Source organism: Mus musculus, chromosome X (genome assembly GCF_000001635.26).
Source record: "Mus musculus strain C57BL/6J chromosome X, GRCm38.p6 C57BL/6J".
NCBI lineage: Eukaryota > Metazoa > Chordata > Mammalia > Rodentia > Muridae > Mus > Mus musculus.
In genome coordinates this window covers 132,887,508-132,893,040 of record NC_000086.7, presented here as the reverse complement: position 1 = coordinate 132,893,040, position 5,533 = coordinate 132,887,508, and the positions used below count along the sequence as shown (strand labels likewise).

The 5,533-nt window shown below is 40.0% G+C and overlaps 1 pseudogene; it reads left to right on the top strand.

Moving 5' to 3' along the window:
- On the top strand, positions 3,832-5,113 carry Gm7820 (predicted gene 7820; annotated as a pseudogene).

Below are 5,533 nucleotides of genomic sequence, written 5' to 3'. Positions count from 1 at the left end.
TCCAGGTACACTCACTAGTTGGTGGTCTAGTCGCTGGGAGCACTGGGTGGTCCAGGCAGCCAGCATTGTTCTTCCTATGGGGATGCAACTCACGCCCCCCCAAGTCCTCCAGTCCTTCTGCCAACTCTCCCACTGGGGTCCCCAAGCTCAGTTTGATGGTTGTCTGGGAACATCTGCATCTGCATTGGTCAGGTTCTGGGAGAACCTTCCAGAGAACAGACATACTAGTGCCTATCAGCAAGAGCCTCTTGGTAATAACAACAGTATAGGTGTTTAATGTCTGCAGATAGGATGGATCCCCAGGTGGGGCATGCTATGGATAGCCCTCCCTTTAGTCTCTGCTCCATTTTTTGGCCCTGTCTTTCTTTTGGACAGAAACACTTCTTGTTTAAAAACTTTGAGATGGGTAGGTGGCCCCATCCCTTGATCAGGGGCAGGGCCTATCTAGTGGAGATGTTCATTACAGGTTCTATCTCCCCTTCACTGTATATTACAGCTAAAGTCATCCCAGTTGGATACTGGGAGCATCTCGCTTCCCTGGCACCTGGGACCCTCTAGTGGCTACCTCCAGTTCCTCATCTCCCAATGCTACATATGTTTTTTCTATTTCCTGACCCCCTTTACATCCTTCCTGTTATCTCCAGTACCTGATATTGTCCCCCTTCCTCCCCCTCTCCATCCTAGGTAACCCCTAGGCCTTCAAGATCAACAATGCAGGTGACAGCAGATGTTGGCAAGGATGTGGAGTAAGAGAACCACTCCTCCATTGCTTCTGGAACTGCAAGCTGGTAAAAGCACTCTAGAAATCAATCCGGGGGTTCCTCAGAATATTGGAAATTGTTCTACCTGAGACCCAGCTATACCACTACTGGGCATAAAACCAAACGATGCTCCAACATATACAAGGACCCATGCTCCACTAATTTTGTAGCAGCCTTATTTATAATAGTCAGAAACTAGAAACAACCCAGATGTCCCTCAACAGAGGAATGGATACAGAAAATATGGTACATTTACACAATGGAATACTACTCAGCTATTAATAACAGTGACTTCATGAAATTCTTAGGCAAATGATGGAACTAGAAAATATTATCCTGAGTGAAATAAATAAGATACAAAGGGATACACATCATATGTATTCACTGCTAAGTGGATATTAGCCCAGAAGCTCACAATGCCCACGATACAACCCACAGACCATATAGAGCTTAGGAGGAAAGAAGACTAGGGTATGGATGCTTTGGTCTGGCATGCCATTTTTAAAGGAGTAAGATATCTTATTCCTTGAAATTGACAGAAATGAACTGGAGAGTGAACTCATTACTATGGTGTGAAAAAATATTTGTCTCTATGTATAGTTTCATACTGTGTAAGGGGGATTTATTCTATATCAACTGTAGCCTATGTATGTTCTCTTCAGCCTTTTAATCCTGGTCTGGAATTGAATTGTCTATCATACCTTACAAGTTGTTAAAAAATGTGTTTTCTTTCTTTCCACTACAGTTTCATTTTGCACCATTCTTCTTTTCTTGCTCTCAACAGTCTCATTTCCTATGGTCTATAAGTTTTCTCACCTGTAATGTTTTCTATATTGTCCTACAACAGCATGGTGAACATTGCCAGCAGACCATTAAACACCCTATAATGATGTTTCCATAACCGTTTCATCTAGTTAATTCTCATATTATATTTGTTTTCAAGTTGTCAACCCTTTTACAACCTGACTACCACTGTGAGACAGATAACCCTGGTTTATATTTTCAAATTTCCAAATATGTTTCTATCATAGGACTTATCATTTTCTATATTAGGTTAAGCCATATGAATATCAAATGTCATGGTTTTTAATACTATCCATATATCTGTGATTCTTTAGTTCTTATCATTGACTCTGTCTCCATCTTTCAATACCAGACTACTGCATTATCTAACTACCTATTGACATGTCCTATGGAGACATTAACACATAGTTAGCATGCTTCCGAACTAGGTTTTTTTTTTTTTTTTCCTCCAAGGAAATTTAGTGACACATCCATTTCTTCCAAGTTGTTGGGACAAAAACCCAGAAACTATCATTGGCATATCACCTTCTCTTAACATTATTTTATGGCTTATATCACTCTTTCCTCTTAGGCGGATCTCTGCAAAAGAGCCTTCATTCATTTCCTTGTTTTCACCCTTTTCCTACCTCAAAAAAATCTGTAGCAACTGCAGTAATAAGATTAAAATATAGATCTGTTTGTGTCACTAGACTATTCTTTCAGTGAATATTAAAAGTGAAAAGTCATAACTTAACAATGTCCACGAAGACATTGTTGTCATCTCCTTGTATTTAATGTTTTATTAAGCGACTCTTCTTTCACTGGCTTTTCTGAAATACTGACCTAAAAACTAACTTGTACTTTAGGTATGCCAGACATTTTCTCGCTTCAGGCTTTTTACTTGCTATTTCTTTCCCCTTAAGGTAGCCCTCCTCTAATAGTGTCATGCTTCCAATATTAACCTCTTTTAGGTTTCTGTACTAAACATTTCACGTAACAACAGAAAATGAAAATTCAGCACTTAAAATCACTGATATATTCTGAATCTGAAGATATCTGTTGCAAACAGTTACAGAAAAAAATGAACAAACAACTTTAATATTTTCAAGGTTGTATTTAAAACCAAGTGGATACTACAGGTAGCACCATGTTAAGGGACTGTATTTTTCCCCTCTGAAAGAATAAAAGTTCCTTAAATTTTTGAGTATGTTCAAAACAAACAAACAACAAAAACAAAACACAGAAAGAAACTTTATTTCTTAAAAGAAACATTGATACATTGACATATATGGTGGTTAGAGTCAAGAGAATCATTTGTGTTAACTTCAGGAAGAGAAGAAAATAAATAGGTTTTTAATTTATTTTAAGTTTATTTAGAAATTTTATATATTCACCATGGGTAACATTTTATCTAATGTGAATTCAGTCTTGATGTAAACAAATGATGTTTGTGGATATAATACATTCATAAAGTGAGACACTATTCTCCTTAAGCAAAAAAATAAGAATTTTAGGAGTTAGCATTGAGCTTCTCTTTCAGGGAAAATGGGCTTGCATAATCCTAGAAAGCATCCATATATATGAATACAGATATAAATATGGATATGGATATAGATATAGATGATAACACATCTTTGTTCTATTTTATATATTTCCTGTTTATAAATTATTGCATGTAAAATAAAATACCTCTAAATGAAATTTCACCTTTCATTGTAAATAAAGTACAAAAAAGTAGAAGTGGGATTAAAAGAACAGAATTTAGCCCTGAGGGTAAAAAAGAGAAAATATTTTAAAATCATGTACTGAATGAAAACCCAGTGAGAATTGAAAAGTAATCTTCTAAAAGTATAATTATGAATATAAAGAAAACATATGTGGCTATTTTCACCCCTTTTGCATTTCACAACCATTAAACTTAGAGAGATTTACTCCATCTCTCTTTCTTTGGGACTTACATGATCCTTGCTTTCACTCCACTTGCTATCAGAGACCCTGTAACTATAACATGTGCTGTAGATACAAGTAAGGTACCTATGATCTTTCTCCCCTCCTACTATACCCCAGTTATCCATACCACATCAAACCTTCAAGCCTTGCTTAGGTTCTACGTTCTGAGCTTAGGTCCAGTCTGACCAGTTTCTTGAACATTAGCCTGTCAGTAATCCCCTGAATCCCCAGATTTATCCCAGGTCACACATACTATATGCATCTGCAGAGTGATCATTCCTGCTTACATTGTTCCCAAACTCCAGGTTTATCCCAAGTGATACACTCTGTGTGACAATCCAATCTAGTGAGTCCCTCAGACCCTCATCTACTTGTACCATATATAAGCCCTACCCATACCTGGCACTGATCTCAGAACAGAAGAAGGAGCTCTCTGACATCACTAACTGCATTGTGGCTCTGGGTAAGGGCATCCTGGCTGCAGATGAGTACACTGGAAACATAGCCAAGATCCTGCAGTCCACTGGCAGCAAGAACACCAACAAGAACATGTGCTTCTAGGGCCAGTTGCTGCTGACTCCTGATGACCGTGTGAATCCCTGCACTGAGAGGGGGGGTGATCCTCTTCCACTAGACACTGTACCAGAAGGCAGATGATAGACATCCTGTCCCCCAAGTTATCAAGTCCAACGTTGATGTTGTGGGCATTAAGGTAGATAAGGGTGTGGTGCCCCTGGAAGGAACCAATGACGAGACCCCTGCCCAAGGACTGGATTGGGTGTCTGAATGCTGTGCCCAGTATAAGAAAGAAGGATTTGACTGAAAAGTGGCCCTGTGTGCTAAAGATTGGGGAACATACTCTCCCATCCCTTGACATCATGGAAAATGCCAATGTTCTGGCCCTTATTCCAGCAACTGCCAGCAGAATGGCATTGTACCCATTGTGGAGCCTGAAATTATCCCTGATGGGGACCATTACTTGAAGCGCTGCCAGTATGCAACTGGCAGTATGGTACTGGAGACTGTCTACAAGGCTCTGAGTTATCACCATGACTATCTGGAAGGCACATTGCTGAAGCCCAACATGATCATCCCCAACCATGCTTGCACCCAGAAACTTTCATCGCACAGTGTCCCCTTCTGTGCCTGGGATCACTTTCCTGTCTGGAGGGCAGAGTGAGGAGGAGGCATCCATCAACCTCAATGGTATCAACAAGTGTCCCCTGCTGAAGCCATGGGGCATTGACTTTCTCCTATGGCTGAGCCCTGTAGGCCTTTGCACTAAAGGCCTGTGGTGGAAGAAGGAGAACCTGAAGGCAGCCCAGGAGAAGTACATCAAGTGAGTCCTGGCCAACAGCTTTGCTTGTCAAGGAAATTATACCCCAAGTGGCCAGTCTGGAGCCACAGCCAGTGAATCTCTCTTCATCTCTAACCAGTCTACTAATCAGAGCTGATCTAAGGCTGCTCCATCAATACTCCAGACCCCTGCCTACCTACTTGCTATTGAAGAGGGGCCTTCAGGCTCTTTCCCGTCACTCTTGCTGCCCTTGTGTGTGCAGTGTTGTCTGTGAATAATAAATCTGCCATCCCTTCCACCCTACTGCCAATAAACAACTATTGATGTGTGTGTGCAGGGTGGGGGGAGAAAACACAAACATTCACCTGAAGAAAATAATGGACAAATCATAATGTGAAAAATGGGAACTCATTGAATTGAATATTATGTAATTTGCTTTAGTCCATTGTGTAAGTTTTCTAAAAGAATAATGGAGTTTTGAGGTGTTAAAAAGATGTTTCCAAGGCTTTGTGGCTTATCCTAATTTTGAGTACTGAGCAAATTGATATGCGCTGAGGAAAAAGGGAAATATTGAGAGTTTAAAGAAGATTGTTTTAAGATAAAGTTTCAGGATGCAGCACATTTGAATTAACAAGAATGTTTCCATGTACCAATATGGAAGAAGGAGAGTCCTGGAATACATTTCTTAATCCCATATGAGGACAAGCTCCACAAGGTCCCTTTGGCTTTTCACTCAGTTTGT